This window comes from Alligator mississippiensis, chromosome 3 (genome assembly GCF_030867095.1).
Source record: "Alligator mississippiensis isolate rAllMis1 chromosome 3, rAllMis1, whole genome shotgun sequence".
Classification (NCBI taxonomy): Eukaryota; Metazoa; Chordata; order Crocodylia; family Alligatoridae; genus Alligator; species Alligator mississippiensis.
The window spans coordinates 192007128-192027789 of NC_081826.1; the positions used below are offsets into that span (position 1 = coordinate 192007128).

Here is a 20662-nt window from a genome sequence, read left to right on the forward strand (position 1 = left end):
ACAACTTCATGTTGCATGACTGAAATGAGAGAATAATTAGACAGAATCAGGTGTCTGTTTTGAACCTGTGGGTCTGAACAGTCATATTTCACCTTGGTTCCTGAAAGGGTAACAGAAGTGGAAGTAGTCTGCTCTGAATCTGCCTTACATACAGCTCACAATAGCAGAAAACACAAATACCAGCTTGTGAGAATGTCTCAGTAGGTGTGTCTACCTGTGCATTTATGCTGGCTTAAATTTACTGTGCAGTAAGCGGGAATAAGCCAGAGTCTACACATGCAGGCATTAAAGTGCATTAACACTGTGTGTGGACTGCCTTGGGACTAAAGTTAGTCATTTGATGAGGTTTAGATAAAGTGCCCCTGCAGCAATTTGAAATCCTGGAGTCGGGGCTTATACATGTGACAGTGAGGCCACATGAGAGCGTTCTAATTAGAAAGTGAACCAGCACATGTATAGGCAGCCATTGGCTTTATAGCTCAGCTGGTAAGATACGAGCCTGTCATGCAAGGCCTACATTCAGATTCCTGGTGTGCATCAGGCAAAAAGAGACTTAATTTCAAGCCCTTATGTTCCAAATCAGTACCTTCATTACAGGGTGATTCGCTGTTTTGGAATTTCTCTTGATAAACTAGGGAAGGTCTTGGTTTCATCCTGATGTACAACAGGAAAAATTATGTAAGCATAAATGTAATTGGCTAAAGGGAAAAAAAGTCTTCCACCCTTCCTCCAAATTCAAAACATAGCTTGGACTTTTCCCTTGGTCTAAACTCTAAGACTTTCTCTTAAATCAAGGGCAAGGTTTCAGAATGCAACTTTTATAGTAAGTGAAGAAACCACTTCTGTAGCTTTAGATGGGTGTTTAGGCCCATCCAAGGCAAATGGCCCTGTATGTGCATTCATGGAGGAGGGAGTACAGCTCTAAGGCTTTAGTAGTGGGTGAGCTGGCAAGAAACTGGGATCCTCAACCAAGTGAAGTAGCAGCAGGCAACCCCCTCGCACCCTTTACCCACATGCAGCATACAATATTTGCAAGAGAGACCGGGAACAAACATGCAATTACTTCCTCTGCATCCATCTTGAGAGGACGAGACCCGCATTCCTTAGTTGTCTGGCTGCACCAGTATAGTGTAAGAGCAGTTAGATATTTCAGGACCAAAATGGCATGAAACTGCCAAACTAGAGAGTGTAGATCAGAGCAACTCTTTGATGCCAAAGTGCCCAACCCATTGGAGTTTAACGCTGGACAGAAGGCTTTAGACAAAGCCTAGACAACGTCCTTTAGTTTGTTCATGTTTTGGGAGTTCTCCCTCACCATCCTCTTTTTTAGTGACACAGCATAAGGACCAACAAGGGGCCAGCAACTGCACCTCCTCTGGATCTGCCCCTGGAGCCAGACATCCCAAAGGACAGAGCAGCCTGCACAGTTCCTCTGAGGACAGGGAGGGCTGCTTAAGGGAGCCTGGTCCCTCCCCATAAAGTAATGTGGCTCTGGGCTTCTGTCCCCAAGAAGCCAGTAGCTAAAATGATAGATTTTGATTTTTTCTCAGGAGATTTTGCAGTTGGATCCTAAGATACAGCTTAACTCTAGGGTTTTGTGGGCAATACAAAGTAACAATTGCCAGAAGTGTGGCATATCTTGCCTTTGAACACAAATTACGTTTCTAGATTTTGTGGCCATTGCTAGGTAAGATTGCCTTCAATAGTTGTTTTCCTCTTACAGGCACATGACCAAGTTACCATCTCAAGAATTGCCTAATTTCTAGGTTAGGAAGGGCTAGTTTTAGCAGGATAATGGTAGTAAGTGGTAAATCCACTTCCATACATGCATTCAAAAAGGAAAGAGTCTCTCTCAAATATTTAAAGTCTACAGCGGAAGAGGTAAATATTTGATACATTTTACTTTGAGACAAATTTTTGCTGTCCTGGGATTAAGAAACACACTTTATAAACTATTAGAGAGGAATGCAAGTGATAAAGGAAATTAATATTTGAAAACAACTCTAGCTTCTTACATTACTCTAAAAATGTACAGTCATCTAATCTACCTTTTAGTGAGTAAAACATCTCAGTCAGCTTATTAGCCTGTTGCAATAGCACTGCTTTTTTTGAAGGCAATCAATACTTTTTAACGGCTATGCAGTGATCAATATACAGGAGAACATTTATTGATTTAACTAATGTTTTTCATCAATAAAACACCAATTACTGTGTTAACTGAAGTGTGCTATGTTAGGCATTCAGAACTACAGTGGACTTGTTCTCCGATGGCTTAAAGTATTTCAGACATCAAATCAAAGGCAATTGATATTGTGATGTTAACTCCTGTGCTACCCTGCCACAGGTCTGATTCCTTAAAGGGATAATTGTTGGGTGCTGATTGTTGATAAAGTTAATTTACAAACTTGTCCAGCAGTAGAAGGAGGCTTAAAGGTGCATCTAAATGTAACATAATGAATGCAAACTAGATGCCAGCTGCCTTTTGCAGTAGCTTAAAAAATCTCCATTAAAAAGGCATCATTTCCTTATTATTGTGTTTTCAGTGTTAAATGCCAAGAGAAGTGTTTAAAAACTCTTCTGGCATATCTTGAATTTTTTAGATGGAAACATACACACACTAGACGGGGCCTACAGAAGCCTCCTGTTACCTATAGGGCACCCTGCATACCAACCCTTCAACTTGAGTTCTCATATGAATGGGTGGTGGTTGGGGGAAATCTAATTAAGGCCTGAACCTGTTCCCATTGAATTCAGTGCAAGAACTCCCTTAGCTTCAGAGGGAAGAGATTTGAAGCCCTTCCTGAAAGCTGCTATTTGCATCTGGCTCATTGATTTGGGGGCTCATTGCAAGCAAAAGCATCTGCCCATACAGAGCTGCACTGAAGCCAGGTCTATTCAGGCAGGTATGAGCCCATTTGAAACAGTCAGTATGAGTGAGGCCAGAGGGTGCAGTCCTGGCATCTCTGTGAAAAGGAAAGGAGTGATTTAGTGCCAGATTTAAACAGTGGTGTCATGAAATTGTGATAGCTCAGTGTGAGGGTTCACATGACACCCTGGCTTAAATACAGGTTTCCCTCGCTTTATGCTGTACATGCATTCCTGGAAAATGGCACATAACTTGAATTCGCATAAAGGGAACCCACTTTACCATGTAACAAATAGGGATACATTCCACGACCTTGACTGTACTGACCCCCAGACCCATTTCTACCACTTTTACAAAACTATTTTGGTACTCACCAACAGCAGAGAGGGGTAGGAGATAAGCTAGTGGGATACATAGAAGCCATAATGGGGATGGCAACTACAGGAACACGTGTCTCAGACAACAAGCGAGGAGCGCAGATCCGTACGGGAGACTATATTTCGGTGTACATCACTCCCACAATGCACCGCACAAAGTAGCTGACTGTGGGCTTCCACCACACCGATAGCATAAAAGTGAATTTAACTTGCATGTAATGAATTTTTGGTATAAAAAGGGTCATCGCATAAGAGCTAATTCGCACATACAGAACCCACATAAAGCAAGGGAGACCTGTACTTTTCCTCTCAAAAAAGACCTAAAAATTGTGTATTTCTTCCTTCCTCTGTCAAATGTGTTATTCCACACCTCCTCACCACAGCAAAGTATGCCCTATGGTTTCTGCTGGCAGAAGCAGTGGGTTGCTATTTATTCTCTAGTCTCCAACAAAGGGGGAATTGGTTCAGTGAAGAGTAAAGGCGCAAAGGGTGGTCATCTGGGAAAACTTATGGACACTGGTAGATCTCCCTTGACTCCAGGAGTTAAGGGAGCCTCCAACCTAATAGAGGCAGGCTGTCACAAATAGGTAGAAGGAAAGACTACAGTGAATTGAATGACTGCACCCCTACTTTTGGATTGGAAAGCACAAGAGGAGCCTCTGGGGACTTTTTAAGTCCCTAAATCAAGTGAAAATTCCCCTCCCTTCCCTTGGTGCTCAGAGATACATCCCCTCCCCCTTTCCCATCCGTCGCTCCTGCTTTTCCCGCTGTCCTGGGGACAGGGGAAGCTCCAAAGATGCTTCTGCCTGCCTCAACCGGGGTGCAGAGTGTGTGGGTTCAACTAGGGAGGGAGACAGCAGCCACAGCAAAATGGGAGAGTAGTCATGATGAGAGTAGTCAGGAGCAGGCACAGGGAGGGGGAACCCCCTGCTGATCCCTGCTGCCACTGTCCAGTCCCCATCCCTGACCAAGCAAGTCCCCATGCAGCCTGACTGGGGTAAACAGAAAGGGCTCCGGAACTTCTCCCAAGGGCAGGGGGGAAATCAGCAGCAGGTGAGGGAGGAGCAGGGATGGTCCTCTGAGCACAAAGGGGAAGGGGGGATAGGATTTTCACCTGCTTTAAGGACTTAATGGGGTGAAGTGGGCACTAGTGGGGTGGAGAAGGCTAGGATTAGAGGGGTGCAGTCACCCCTTCTGTGTTGATTGCTATCCCTGCACCCCCATTTTGGGAAATCCTGGATCCACCCCTTGTAATGTCCCTTCTATTTCTCAGCCTGGCAGATAGATTTTAGCTGTAGCTAAAATCTCAGGTGCAGTCATTTTAACTCAAGTGAACAATAACTCAAGTGTGGAAATGAATAATGGTGAAATAATGGAGGCACAATAAGGCTAGTTTTTATATTATGAATCTAAATAAAAAGTACATTTAACTATTATGACTACAGGACTAATGAAACCATATTGTTTAAGTACTGTTGCCTAGCTTGTTGCATCTTTTAAACTTTATATGTAACATAGCAAATTAGTGAATATTCCAATATAGTTGGATTTAGCTTTGCTTTGGTCTTAAACTGAATTATCACTTGGCCCCTAGCATATTAGTAAATCTTCTAATTTCTCTTTAACAAGCCATCCTCACTCTCCTTTTCAAAATCCTAGATCTGCCCATGGGTGGGTGTGGGGAGAGGGGTAGGAAGGCGTAGACACCTCACAGTGTATGTGTTGGCTGGGGCAGCCTATAGCAGCTCTCTCTAGTAGGTTTCTTTTACTCTCACTTTCAGTAGTTTATGGACTCTGGCTCTTTGATTTGTTGATCAAGCTACCAAACAGTTACCTTCCCAACATGCATGTAAAGTTATTTGAGCCTCCCCAGAAATCAGCTACATATTCTTGCGTCTTCATAATTAATTTGTATCAGACTGTGTTTTCAAGACTCTCTTTGGAAAGAAAAGGGCTAAAGACATTTTTCTTACAACAAAGTTTGCTTTTATAGGCTCAATAATATATACTACTGCATCTCATGGCTGTGGCTAAAAAGAGTCACAATCAGGTCTGCCAGGGCATGTTTAAGATCCCTGACACACATGCACCTTCAAATTATCTTCCAATAACTGCTGCACATTTTAAAATAGGGCCAGAGAACTCATGTAGAATTTACTCTAGGAAAAAGAGAAAAATGCATACACAAATCCATCGGTTGAACTTACAATACAATTGGAAATCAATATAAAAGACAGCAAGAGAATTTGTGCGCTCTTGTCAAAGTGAATCATTCCCACAGCTTCTAAGACAGCTTGGGGAAAAACACAAAAGCAAAAACCCAACATTAAAAACAGATTATTCCAAAATCTCTACCTCAAGTGAATTGCAGTATGATCAGTTCTGAGGACTGTGCAAAGCACAGAGCAGACGTTACCTACACACTAATTCCTTCATATTCCCTTCTCCACATGTTCTTTTTCTCAGATAAATTACTAGTAACAATAATCAAAACAAGCAGTAGGAACTAGATGCAGGTACCATTCCCTTTGATTTTAGGAATGGTATCCAAATACATGTGTATTCATAAAGCACCTTGATCTTAAACCAAATTTTTATCTTGCATACAAAACTACCTACAACATCCTTAGTGTTGATGTCATACTGATTTGCATGAAACCCCTTTATTACAAGCACACATTTACAGCGAACTGCAGTTAGACAAGTCAGATAGGCTACTGTCTATTAGTAGATATTCCAATGAAATACTAAGATGGCCAACTCCCAAAGGACTACAAAAAAGGCTGTTTCTGGCCAAACCTATAAATAACACTTCTGCCTCACCTCACTCTCTCTTTTCTTCCTTTTTTCCCTTCCAGGCTCAATTGTGTGAACAGAGCCTGGCCTGGGAAAGGCAGAAGGGAAAACTAGCAGCCTTGTGGACTTGCCATACCCACCTTTTGATCCTGTCTATGGATGCAATGTGTGGGGGGAATTGCTTTGGGAAGGTACAGGGTAGCTGTTTTCTACCGGGCAAGGAAACCAATGCAATTCAAGAGAGAACACTAAGACCGTTATCCTTTTTGCTGGGTGTTTTTATTTTTGTTGATTTAAGCCCCGTTTTGGGAGGAGCTGTAGGCAACGGAAAGTTCCTCCTGTTGTACTATACATAAGACTAGGTTAGAAAGCCATATAGACCAGGGGCAGGCAAAATGCGGCCCGTGGGTCAGATGTGGCCCACAGAGCACATAAAAAATTTAGAAAATATTAATCTGACCCTGGCTGCCTGTCATGCGGCCCTCGATGGCTTGCCAAAACTCAATAAGCAGCCCTCTGCCCAAGATAATTGCCCGCCCCGATATAGACACTCTTTTCCTACTAGTTTTACACATCTCAGGGCAACTTGGAGTTTGCCTGTTCCCTAAATGAAAGTTTGTAGGAGTTTTCTGTTTTTCATACATGGGGAATGGGGCACATTTCAGACTATAAGAGCCTGGTGGGAAATCTCTACGATATTTCCTCATAGATGTTGCAAAGCCTTCTGACCCTCCAGTCGGAACCCAAAAGGTCAAGTGGGGTCTTTTCTTCTGGTGATGGTTCTGCTTTGATTATTCATTCCTATGTTGCCTCTTGTCTATGTAACATACAGCACAGAGCACATTGCACTGAATGAATAATAGGTATGCATTTTCCATGTATTCCTACAGCAGCATAGAAAGTAGGTCTCATTCAGCATGTATTATGCTGCCCAATTCTAACTTGTACGATTTACTTAAGGAAAGGGCATCTGTCCTGGGTATTAGAATCACTAGCTCACATTCCCTCAGTTTCCACATCATGAAGCATGGGAACCAGCCTGAAAAAGTGCAGCCTGATGGGTGATGTAAGAGAAAATTAACCCCTCATGATGCTCTTTTCCTTTTTCATTAACACTATAATACAATGAAACAATGCATAAGAAGTGCCAGTTTCTCAAGTGTACAAAGAAGGCACCAAGCTGGAGGAAGAAGACAGACACAACATAAGCAAGCCACTTGCAGAGCAGCCTTGTAAAGGCTACCCTTGCTTGATTGCTGTATTTAAGTAGGCCAGCATCAATAAGGCATTCTGAGGAGTCGGCTCTAATAAAGAGGTCACTCTGCAGCAGGAGGAATTAACTGAGACAAGGCAAATACTCATGGGGAAAGGGACTTTGTATATACTGAAGTCTCACATTTTACCTGTGATGGTAGAGTCTGTGTTAGAGCGAAGGTATGGTATTTGACCAGCCAAATAAAGTTTGGTCAATTGACTGGTCAAATATTGGTCAAAAATTGTAAAAAAAAAATAAAAAAATAAAAAAAACCCCCAACAGTCCCAAATAATATACAGAAAAAGTACAAATTTTTCATTGTGTCAAAAAACAATTAAAAATCATATTTCTGGCAAGAAAACTATTTAAAAAGTAGGTTTTTTTGTAAAATTGCTATAATCTTTGACTGATCAAAAATATGCAGTCAATTGACCAGTCAATATTTGACAATATTTGACTGGTCAGTTGACCAGCTTGCCAACCCTAACTAGACCAAGTGATAGAGCTAGCTTGACCCAGTAAGACACCATACCAGTAAAAGTGCAAGGGTTACACATCAAATACACAAGCATCCACACTAAGCATGATTCTTGCATGTGTATTACATTAAGCCTTAAATAGTTGATCTTTATATTACCCATGTATGATCTTTGATCTTGTGCAAACAGAGTGCTAATCACCTTTTCTGAGAAAAACATTAGCACTGGAGGTACTTGGTATCTTGAAGGATTAGATCTAAGGGGCAGACAGAGGTAACATCTGAATTATTTCAAAGTGTAACAGAGCTTGAAATATTAAAATTAATAAACCGATAGATAAATGGATTTAATTCACGGACAGATGTGCATACTGTGGCACACCCGGCTGAAGTGCTTCACAAAGATTGCTGCGCAGGTATACGGAGGCAATGCTCTCCTGCCAGGAATGTGATAGAGGGTTGTTCAGTCCTGCAGCTCCACTCCTCCTCAACTTCCACTCTCAGTGGCATAACAAACAGTTGCCACCCAGGGCAAACCCTACAGGAGAGCATTGAGGGGGGTGGCACACAGCTCCAAGAGCAAGAGGTGGGAGCAGGGGGCCACAAGGGCTCTGAGGGCAGAAGGCAGGGGAGCAGCAGATTACCCATAGTGGGACTCCTACACAGTCCCTGCTGAGTTGCTGCTGCTGCCATGTATGCTCTGTCCACACTGGCTCTTGCTTTTAAAGCAGCAGCAGCTGGGAACTGTTTTGAAGTTCACAGCATGGCAATCCTGTGGGGGCACAGACTCTACAGTGGTTAGGGTGCAATTCCAGTGCCCCTCCTAACTTGGAGTCCAAGATGGGTGCCCCTCTTGCCCACCCCTAGTTACACTACTGATAACCCTCCCCAGTGGAGGGAAGAGCAGAGGATACGGTCAACGAGCACTCCTTCCTGGTGGCTGCTGCTGCCCACTGCCCCACCATCCCTCTGCACCCTTCTCTGCAGTCTGGCTGTGAACCCAGGAGAGGGGAAAAAAAAAAGAGTACTGTGTTATAAAGGACCAGCCTGTCATATCTACACAAGACAGGACATTGCAGAACAACATGGTACGAGACGGTACCTGCTCCCTCCAAGTACACTCTGTCAGGCTTCAAAGCACTTAGCGGGCAGGTACGCCCATATACTCACCTTTTGAAGTGCTTCAAAGTCATTTGACTTATTTCAAACATTGTGTCTCCAGACAGATGCTGAGCATTCATTGACTTCAATGAGATAAAAACCCACCAAAAACTTTTGAAAGTTATGCCAGTTCTTTTACACAGAAAGATCTACATATAAAAAGTATTAATATTTGCAAAGTCAATTACACAGAAAGTAGGAAATGTCAGAATTCAAGTAACCTTAAAAGGGATACTGACCAGTGACCAGGTATCCATTCAGAGATCCATCATGGGTGGTGACTAAGGCAGGGGTCCTGTGAAAAAAAAATGGTGTGCAATCATTAAAGATTGTCTCACAGTGCCTACAGACACAAGGTCAAATAAGGTGGCTTGCAACATCTCAGCTCTGCATTTCTTAGTTACTGAATGCTTGGCTTCACAACCTTAAACACAGCCTTTCCCAGTTTTGTTTGGTTCGGTTGTTTTTTGAAACAAGTTCTTAATTGAAAGGGAAAAAAATGTTTTATCATGTGGCTCCATGATGATCCTCTACCCAGCTCATGAAAAACACTGGACAATTTAGACCTACAGCACTGCCTTCTATCACTCGATTTAACAGAATAACTGGCAGTAGTGGAAGGTTGATATCTTCAGTGGTCACCAACACATTGATCCTGATCAACAGGTCGATCCTGGAGCCTCTTTTGGGCAATCCTGGGCTGGGGAAGAGCTGGGTGCATGCCCATGTGCACACCTGCCCCCCCTCCCCTCAGCCCCAGCAGGTCAATCTGTTGGGGAGGGAAGAGCTGGGGGACCGATCGAGGCCCCCACAGTGAGTGACTAACCATGCGGCCCCACCAGGAGCAGGGAAAGGTAAGTGGGGCCCCAGCCCAGCCAGGTGGTGGTAGGATTGGAGCCTGGGGGGCTCCCCCCATCTCTGTGGAGGCAGAGGCGGCTCTCACTGCACCTCAAGTCCCGCTGCAAGCTGGCCATGTGTGGGCATGGCTCAGCTAAGCAGTGGGGACTCATGTGGGGGGAGTCCTGGCCCAGCCAGGTCTGGGAATATCTAGTCATCCAGGGGTATGTGGGGGGAGGGGGGGGCCTTCCACTACTGGGCACAGCCCAGCAGAGGCCCCAGGGGTCCCCTCCCCCACCTGTGCTCTGGGCACAGCAGGCAGCCCGCAGCAGCAGCTGCCTCATCCTGAGCACAGGTGGGGGGGCATGTGCTCCTGGGGTCTCCGCCGGGCTGTGCTCCCCTCATGTGCCCCTGGATAACCAGATCTTCCCAGACCCAGCCAGGTCGGGGCCCAATCCTACTTCTGTGCTGAGACAGGTCTGGGATACCCTGCCGTCTGGCGTGCGTGGGGTGGGGGGGGCAGGGTGGAGCAGGGGGTGGAGTGGGCGGGAGGGTGTGGTAGATTTGGGGGTGCCCATTACTTCCAAAAATGATCTTCACCAAAAAAAGTTGGAGACCACTGTTCTACATGGACAGGCTGCTGGGGGGGGCGAGGGTCACAGACATTGCTAGGAGGTTTCACAGCTATTTCTAGACAGCAAATTAATGCTGAGATTCAGGGATGCAGGTTCTGGAGAGGAATGCTTTCTAAAGGGTACAGCTCCTGTCCCCTCATACCCTGCTGCCATTTCTTTCTGCACAGACTTCTATCCCCTCTAGCCCAATCCCTCTGCTCCTGACTTTCCAAGATAGGACAGATAGAGCAGGGGAAAAGAACTTCCTCAGTCCACATCCTCAAGGCTTCTGCACTTAATAGCCTTCCCCGACCCTTCACCTGCATTTCTGATCCCTCTGTATTTGAATAGGCTTCTACCTGGGTGGCAGCACTGTGTCACAAGACAGTTTGATACAGCACAGCACCACCTGGAAGTAGCAATTGCAGGGAAAAGCCTGCTCACCCCTGCCTGTCCAGGATAGAGCAGCTCACTTGCTTTGCAGGGATGGTATTTACACAAGTTAGTTATTTTAAGGAACTCTGAGGTCAGGAAATTTAGCAGATACCCTTTAACAAGCCTCTAAGCCCACATGACCAGTGATTCTTCAGAAGCTTATAGCTCATTCAAATGTGGACAGTTTCACAGGGCAAAGGGAGAAAAAAAAGGCATCTCCCTGGTATTTTCATGACCCTGTTACCACATTTCAAGCACCAAAGCAGAAAGGTGCTAGTATTTCTCAAAAAAAAAAAAAAAAAAAAAAAGAGATTACCTTTAACATGGATATAAGATTTTATCTTGATCTCAATTCTTGGAAACTGAAGAACAATTTTGGTTGAACTTTTCCAAAGACGGTCAGCCTGAGGCAGACTTGCCATAGGAAATTTCAGCCATAACTATTAAAGCTTGGTAAAACTATAAGCAACTGAAAATGGGATCTTACAATGTTCTATAACAGACATTCCTACCTGCACTACCTAAAGTTAGGCATCTAAATAATAATCAACCCTATTCTCTACTACTCTATGCCTTGTGGAGACATGTACACCTTTGTAAAGCAAGTAGCCATTCTGTCTTTTATAATAGTCTTTTACACTCATTTAAAAGGTGTAAATTACTGCCCAGGATACAAGGCAGTGGAGAATCAAATCCAGCAGCTTTGGAAAGTATTATTCCTAACATCTAGGTATGTTTCTTTTTGTATCTCTTGCATACTCAGTATCATTAACTTCTTTACATCAAATACATGGTGTTTCCAGTATTCAACAGTATGCTAAATTTGTCTTCTACACTCCTTGAAACTGTCTTAGTAATGCTAAGTATGGAGATATCAGCAGTTGTTAATATGAATTATTTTGTGAGGCATTTAAGAAAGTTAAATGCACCTGCATTACATTTTATTTCCATACTTCTTTACAGTAGAAAGTTCTTTCAGGAATGATGAAGTGTTGGAACTGATATATACCATTATGTTCTCTCTTATTCATGAAATAATAACTTTTAAAATAAAAAAAGCTGCAGTTAGTTTCTGTGGACACCCTTCTAGAGATGAGAGGATTTTAACAAATGATGTCACATGGCATCATATCAGTGAATCAGCTGGGTTTTTACTTGAGGACTCTTTAAATTAATGGCCTAATCATCATAGATTCCATTGATTTTTTATTATAACAACATTAATCATCGTGAACTCATTTACCATGAATGAGGATGTCATAAGCACTTCTCTAGTATTTCCACCATAATTCAGCATTCATTACCTGGATCATTATGGTAAAGTTGCTACATTTTCTGACACTGTAATGTCATTACCAGAAGTACTGTAGCACTTTCCAAAAAAAGATCTATTCAGAGATGAAATAAAGCCAAATAGAAATGCCAGTAGTTGACATATAGTGACATTAGTCTAAATAGGTAGAATGGCACCTACATGATGTAGGGCATTTTGCATGGATATAGAGACTGGGTTTACCTGTTAAAACAGGTACCTTTAATTTTATAAGATTTTAGGCATCACTGAGTGTATGATCCCAATCAAAGGTTAAGCTTGATGATCATAAGGTGGACTTTTCTCATAAAATGGTTAGAGTGGTTCAAAAATATATACATGGGGTATGTAGAAAACATGATGTGTAAGTTTGGTGCTTTGAAAAATTACCTTTGTGGTCCCGTGCCATTAGCAGTCTCCTAGAAATGAGGTGTTCTATATAAGTCACAGTAGAACATTTTATTCTCTTGCTGTTTAATACATCATTGTATAATGATGTCTCTCTCCCCCTCATCTACATTTCTACACAAGCACATAACAGCCAACTTCCAGGCTCTGCTCAGTACAGGAACAAGAGGAATTAGGTGAAATTAGCTTTCTTTGCTTTTTGGATTTCCCTTACTCTGTGTCCTGTTGGTTCCCCAAGGGGGTGCCTACAGAAATGTTTAGCAGCATAAAATGGATGCAACACACAGAATCTGGGCCCAAGCATATGGAGCTTATAGGTACATGAGAAATTGGAGGTACATATCATAAGTTACTCCATTTCACAAAACTTACTCTCATTCCTTTAAGCCCCATGTGTTGCAAAGCAGGGCATAAGCGGTCTGTCCTAGTGATTAAAGCCAAATAAGTCCCCTAAAAAGCAGGACTGGTATGTTGTGGTAGATATCAGGTCAAGAACCACAAGATTAAATTTGAACCTACCAAAGAATCAGAAGACACTAGAACCAAGTGAAACACAAAGCAGCCAAAGTTTGCCTTTGGGACCTGGGGAAATATCTTGGGTTCAGCTGCCTGTAGCCAAGGGGATTATCAGAAACAGCTAGACCCAACTAGAAGTCAAACTGCTACTGTCAGGCCCTTGCCCTTAATATGTGATTCTTCAAGTAGCTCTCTCTTCTTTTAATCAACTTGACAGGGAAATATGTACTCTTTCTCTTCCCTTCCTCTCTAACTTACTCCTCAAGGTGGGGCAAAATTTGGACTTTGGCTAGTAAAGAACTTTTCTCCCGATAAAAAGCAGTTTTAAAGGCATAAATGTGCAGAGCCAGAAAACAAGAACTTATCCCAAGATTCCCATTTTCTTTATCTCTAGAAGACATAGGCTGTGATATTTTTAGGTACAGAAAAGCTATTTTACATCACTTTTAGGGAAAGTTCTGGCTCTCTGAGCTGTGCACAGTTGTGCTTGTGTTAACAGAAGCAGACAATTTTTACAGACCAAAATATACATGGAGAAATGCAATAACATTTTTTGTACCATATAGGGTGTGAGGTGGGATAAAGAACTTTTTAGATGGCATTTGGGACAATCCCTGCCTTGTTCATGAATCTGCCAGCTATGAGGTTTTTTGTGTGTAAACCAAACTTTCCCTAACCTTTATGAACCCAGTTTTGACAAGACTTGATATATGTATAATGAAACATTCCTCAAAAAAGACCCCAGGAGATTTTGCAAAAGAAGAGTTTTTGCACAAAGTTAGTTTTTGGTTTAGGAAAAAAAAAAAAGAAACAAATATTCTTTCTAAAAATACTGACCTCTTTCAAGTCCAGCTCTTTTCATGAGCAATATGGTCATTGCAAATCTGACCAAACCTCCTGTATTGGATAACATCGCTATATACTCCCTAGGTAAAGGATTTATTTATATGTATATAAAAAAAACCTGGCAGTAACCCAGGGAGAAGAAATTTTCATTGATCTTCCTGTTTAATTATATCTGTGGTGAGAATTATCATGCAGGCTAATTAGGCACCTGTTCTCTCTCCACTCACAAAAAAAGTTTCAATTAGAGTAAAGAACAAATGATTAAAGCACTATCCTTTTCAAGGTTTTTTGCCCTAGATAATTAGGAAAAAATTGACTTGAATAGGCAGACATTCATCCAAGGCTGGAGTCAGATTTTATGTAGTAAAACAGTGGGCTAAGTTCTGTTCTCAAATGAATTCAAAGCAGTACTAAGTCCAGCTGCAGAGATAGAAATAGACCTGATGAAAATGAAAGGATGACTATGTTTCCAGATCTGAGTTCAATATCTGGCTTACAGGGTAGATGACTGTCCCTTCCTTCCTCCTTTTTTCAATGCTCCCAACTATAAATTGGTGTATTTGATTTTTCACATGGTAATATTTAATCTTCCCCAAATGCTACGAAAGATCTAAATGTAAAGAAGTGCTAAATCCCTCATGGAAAGGTTAGGAAACTCTGCATGAAATACTTTTTACCCACTGCTAATATACAATTTGTATAAACTCACAGATGCATGAAGTTATTCAAGTGAAAAGTTTGCTGCAATTTATAGCTTACACTTGTTTTCACTATTTTTACAGCTACTTGAATAATATTTTTGGTGTGGGAGTAGACTCCCAAATGTTGGAGTTTAGATCCTCTGTCATTCAGTCTGTTCAAGCCTGACCACACCATTGCTCTGGTGTTTCTGCTGAACCCTTGCTATCTGCTTGGCTCTTAAGGAGACTTAGGAAAATGCAGACCTGCATTTCATACAGAAATTTCTTCCAGACAGACATCAGTCATACTTTCAGTAGATTAACATATTATTATTTAGTATTCTGAAGAGGTTTTATTTTCAGATCCAGCCATGGCTTCCAGTCTCTTTAAAGTATGCTCTTTTGGATACCCTAAAAACAATATTCTTTTTACTGTTCCCACCAATGGCACATTTCAAGGACCAACTTCTCTCTAGTGTATATTCAAAGTAACTTCACTTAAGTTGAGAAGTTTACTCTGGATTGACATCTGCATTCAGAGAATCTATCCCTGAATGGCTTTGTTTTCCAATGGCAAGGCTTGGGTAATATAATAAAAATGGTTTTAAAATATAATTGGACTATGAGCTAGCAGAAAAATGAGTAGGGTTTGTGTGTCTTTTAACTGATTACACTATATTGCATTATTTGAGACTGATGCATCACAAAGGGCTGAATGCGCCGTGGTCCCAAGTGATTGCTGTGTTTAGTGCATTCATTTGACGGCTGTAACATTGCTGTCATTTTGACTGCTTGTGATGTATCAATCCCAAGTCTTGTTCCAGGAAATGTAAAAGAAAATGGGGATGTGATGAAACAAAAATTCTCTTTTTAACATCTTGCATTTACACAAATCATCTAAACCTTCATACAGGACATGAAACCTTTCATCTTCATCGTTGTCTCCCAGTCTAAGGTAGACCAGGGTAGAAGTATGCTGCATTCACTGCTCTGCAGTCACTTTTCAGTCAACACAGTTGGTAGCCTCCATCTGGTTCCTACCAAACACATGTTGCCATGGACTGTCACCAGAGGTGTATCAGGGCAGCTCCACATCCAGAGCAGTCATGGCATTCAGGGCAGCACTGGCTGCCACAGTGCATGGTCAGCCACCACTGCATCAGTGGCTATTTTTGCATCAGTATAATGTTCAGTTATTGAAAGGATAAGAAGAATTAAATCATCTGTTTCTTTCAGGCTCATGGTTCTCATACTGGCAGAGTAGCGTGAAGAAATCTGCAATCCATGTATGTATTCCATAGGGTTTCGCTCTGGCATCTTTTCTGTGACAATGAATCGTTCTGAGAGCTCAATCCTCTTGAAGGGGGGAAACAAAAAACCCTGAATAGGTTAAATTTTGGCTTTCCCTAAACCCTATATATGGGGTAGTGGATTCTTGTTTTGTCCCAGTAGTGGCCCGGGAAAGACAGTGACTCAGAGCTACAGTTAGCCTCCCAGTTCATAACAGGTGCTACTAGGAGGAGGGGAGGACAACACACTGCACCTGTCCTATCTTTGGAATAGTCTGAGTCTCTTGGCACCTCAACACAGCTATGGTGCATTGGAAAGTTGGGGGATGCAGCCAAAGCTTTGCTCCTTCCCCACTGCCACCAAGAAATAACATTGAATTTTGTCAGAGGAAGGGGAGTTTTGGGGACAGCCATGGTCCACCTTGAGAAAAGAGGGCACTGGTTCGAGAGGCAAGAAGATTCTTCTGTCTGAGGCAGGGGAGTAGATGGAGTGGGACACTCTACCTCACCTCCTTGTGAAAGAGGGAGGTATAAGCTTAGGAGGAACATTAAGGGAATAGAGGGGTGGACCTCCCCTGCATGTGAAGGAATGTGGTGGGACTATGTTGGAGTGGAAAAAAATATAAGGAGAAAAGGTTTTGTTCCCTTTTATGAGCGTAGTGAATGGGGGTCGGGAAGCAAGTTTTGGTTGGGCAGTGGGAGTAGGGTGGCCATCATACAGGACAGTCCAGTTGTCTTTTGTCCTCTATTGATATGAAACCTGATGCCTTTATGTCCTCTATTTTTCTCTTGAAGAGAGAAAAACAAACTTCCTCCACCTGAACTAACCAAAAATTCAAAAGCAGGCCACCCCACTCAACCCCCCTGCGCTCTCCAGCTTCTGACCTAAGAGAGTGCCTCCCACTTAGGGTGGCCATCATAGAGGACATTCCAGTTTTCTGCTGCTCTGTCCTCTGTCTTCTATTGATATGAAACCCAATGCCTTTATGTCTCTTGAAGAGAAAAATAGAGGACATAAAGGCATTGGGTTTCATATTGATAGAGAACAGTGTAGCAGTAAACCGGAATGTCCTCTATGATGGCCACCATAAGTGGGAAGCACTCTCTTAGGTCAGAAGCTGGAGAGCACAAAGGGGTTAAGTGGGGTAGCCTGCTTTTGAATAGTTCATGGGGAGGAAGTTTGGTTTTTATACGCTCTTATTTTAATGTTGTATTCTGTTACAATAAGGTTTTCTGCCTTTTAAAAAGCCTTTTCTGGGAAGGGCAGCATAGAAATCTAATGAATAAATAAATAAACTTGTTTGTGTGGGAGGATGAAATCTGGTTTAGTGGAGACTTTCCACCCCCATGCCACTACCTGCAAAGCTAGTAGTCAATGCAGGAGAGTGAGGAAGTACCTTATACTCCATGAGTTGCCTGTACAGTCACGTATTATATACCATGATTTGGCTTTAAAACAGTTAAATCTATTCCAGGGGTTATTATTGCCTCATGCCTTTTTTCATCAACAGTTGCATGTCTGCAGATTTGTTTTTTTCAACAAGAACGCACATCTTCTGACAGAGTATTATTGCTTTCAATACTTAATGGAGATTTTTGAGGTCCTACTCTAAGCCTAGGCTCTAATTCCCTTCAGTATGTGGAGGAATGTGATGTATTAGACTATGAATATTAAATTTACTTTATTTTTGAGAAAAGTTCCTAGTATGTTATATTATCTGGGGGGCAGGGGGGAGCAAAACAAAATAAGAAAACAAAATTAAAAAAATCCAAATGAACTGCAAAATGCCTTCAGTAGGAACTAACATTTTATTTTTATTCTATTATCGCTCATTCTGTCTTCACTGAACTGTGACAAGCCTGGGCACGTTGTTTAAATAGATTTTGTCAAAAATGTAACACTAGCTTTCTAACACCTGTTTGCATTTTCATAGAGACCTGCATAGGGAGGAAATGTTATTCTAAATCAGAGCACACACAGTACTGTCTCAAATTGCACCTCTGTTGTGGACAAAGTCTTCTTCAGATGTTTTTCATCTGCACAGATATGTGCTATAGTTACCTTGCTCAGATCCCACCTTAGGGACCATGAAGGAAATCCTATCTTAAATATCTAATTTAAGATATTAAATCAACCTGCAAGAGGATGGCAGATATTACATCATTTCTAGTTCAATCACACACAGAAGCCCTAGCTGAGACTAGAGCTTTACCAGACTAAGCACAGCACAAACACGTAGTAAATAAGTCTCTGTCCTGATGATCTTAGAATCCAAAAAGATACAACAAGAGAAATAGGGAAGAGGAAAGAGAGGCATAGAGAGTAGGGCTGTGTGAAGCTTCGGTTGCTGATTCAATTCAGTGGAGATTTGGCCCAATTCGGTGGTCGAATCTCTGAATCCAGATCAAATCATAGGACCCTTTAATCTCCCTGAATCAAATTGGAACCCTCTGAATCGATCTAGGGAGATTCAGAAATATTTGGTGATTTGGACATAGACACAGTTTTAAATGTTTTTTCTACATACCTCTAGGTAGTAGGCAGCTTATCAGTGCTGCAATACTGGGGTGCATGGAGAGTCCCACAGGAGCATGGAGGGGTTCCCCAGTGCACTCGGCAGCAGACCCAGAAGTGGACCAGAAGCACTTCCAGGTCTGCCAGGGAGCACACGGGGGGGCCCCCAGCTTGGCAACTGGTTGTCTCCTGGGTCTTGGGGGGCACCCAGGGTCCCCCTGTGGCCAATCACTGAGCTGGGGGAGCGTGGGGGGGCCCTCGTGCACTCCCCAGCAGACCCAGAAGTGGACCAGAACTACTTCCAATCCACTTCTAGGTTCACTGCCAAGCATGCAGGAGGCCCCCCTCCATGCTTCTGTGGGACGCTCCATCCATCCCAGCATCGCAGCATTCATGAGCCGCACCTGGTACCTTGAGGTATGTAGAAAAACATTTAAAGCTGTGTCTATGTCCGAATCGCTGGCTCTCCAAATCAGCATTGAATCTTCAGATTCAGATCCAGCTGAAACAAATCAGGGACAGTGATCCAAATCAATGAATCGAATCACTGTCCCTGATTCAGGCCAAATCTGAATCCGAATCAAATACGGCCCATTTCGCACACCTCTAATAGAAAGGTGGAATAATTTGCCCAAGATTATACAGCAGGTCAGTAACAGAACCAGGTTTCCATACTCCCTGTCCACTGCCCTCTCCAATGGATCACGCTCCCAGGTCCCATAGTGATAAAAATGGTCTTCTCTGTTCTTTTGTTTCATCCTGATGTCCCAGTGCTTTAATCCTCCATGAAAAATGCAGAGGTATTTTGGATTAATCATTTTGAAGGTATGCTGGCTACTATGTCCATTGTTCTAGGACACTGGGTCTCAATCTCTTAAGTACAAGGCTACCCTCATTAGAGTCAAGGCACCCTTCAAAAATGCCAACTCTTGGCTTTTGCTTGTTTTTTTGACTACAGAGAAATAATAGATTCTTCTGCTTCAAAACACTCAGAAAGATCAAAACAGATGAGAATGTTTTTGACACTATAGATTCCTAGTTGAGTTTGGATGCATCTTCTCTGTCAAAATACCGAATTGCAGATCTAATTATGCTAATTTTAAGTGGAACTCTATAGCACCCTTAAAGGGGTCTTATGGCGCTCCAGGGTGCTATGGCTGGAATCACTGCTCTAGAATATGGAGTGTCTGTCAGAAGTAGAGATAACTGTAAGAAGATTGGTCTTACAAAGCCAAGTCTAAGGACAGCCAACTTTTGGGAAAGGGAAGAAAGTTTAAACTGACATTTATAGACTATTATTGTTTTTGTATTACCAATAGAGACAAACTCTTGGAAGGAGACAAGTCTGGAGTGGGCAGAGTGTGTCTGCTTTCCTCAGAGCAAGATGGGAACTCCACCTGCTTACACAGTTATATTCAAAAAGTTGAATATGACCAACTATTTCTGGAAGATTTTTGGACTATTTTGGTATCTTCCCTTGTGTGTTCCTCTTAAGATGGGAGAATGAGCTGCTATTGGTGCTTGAGAAACTTTGTGTTTCCTGGATATCAGGACGCAAATACCAATACAATTCAAAATTAAACATTTGCTTAGTCACTGTTCACCAGCTTGCTTGCTTCTTTTCTGATAAACAGGGCAGCATGTTCTCCCAAAGAAAAAATGGCCTTTCATTATTATGTGCATGTTGTTGATAAAAGATAAGGTTAAGACTGGACAAATCAATGCAGATAAAATGAGACCTGATATATAACTCTGCCCAAAATGCAGAATAAATTGGATCCTAGATCATTTGTTTTAAGGTAGAGAAAAATACCATCTTTCTCCCAGTCTTGCATGGCTGTGCACCTTCTAATTTTGACTGGGCTTGGACCCCGACTACTCACATGAGATCTCCAACCACTTTTCCAGACCAAAGGGATTTTGAATACATTTGCATATGCACCCTTGTTCTGTCATCTGCCATCTGTCCTGTGACTAAACAAGTGGCAATTTTGTATTTATTGTACAGAATTATGAGATCATTAAATGGAGGGAAAAGCAATTTGTGACAGCTCTAGATATTGATCTGTCTGAAAGTTTCCTAATTGCTTTAGCCACTTATAATGTACTTGGGATGCTTCTTATAAAACACTCGCACAGAGCAGTGTTACAGAAGACTCATCTAAATTATATCCTAGTCCATGTGGCCATCTGGCAATGCATTTAAAATATGACATTGTCCCACATTACCTACATTATGTTTCAAATTTGTAAGGGTTGCAAAAATTCAATCTAGAT

General features: G+C 42.2%; 1 long non-coding RNA gene across 2 annotated transcripts in view; it reads left to right on the top strand.

Moving 5' to 3' along the window:
• Positions 1 to 19986, top strand: part of LOC132249499 (uncharacterized) — a 34510-nt gene extending 14524 nt beyond the window's left edge. Inside the window, exons 2-3 of one of the 2 annotated variants that reach the window (XR_009460980.1) lie at positions 15818 to 15867; positions 19705 to 19986. This is a non-coding gene — a long non-coding RNA (uncharacterized LOC132249499). The remainder of the gene's footprint in view (positions 1 to 15817; positions 15868 to 19704) is intronic. The other variant, XR_009460979.1, reaches the window with a different exon arrangement.
• The last annotated feature ends 676 nt before the right edge of the window (positions 19987 to 20662 follow it).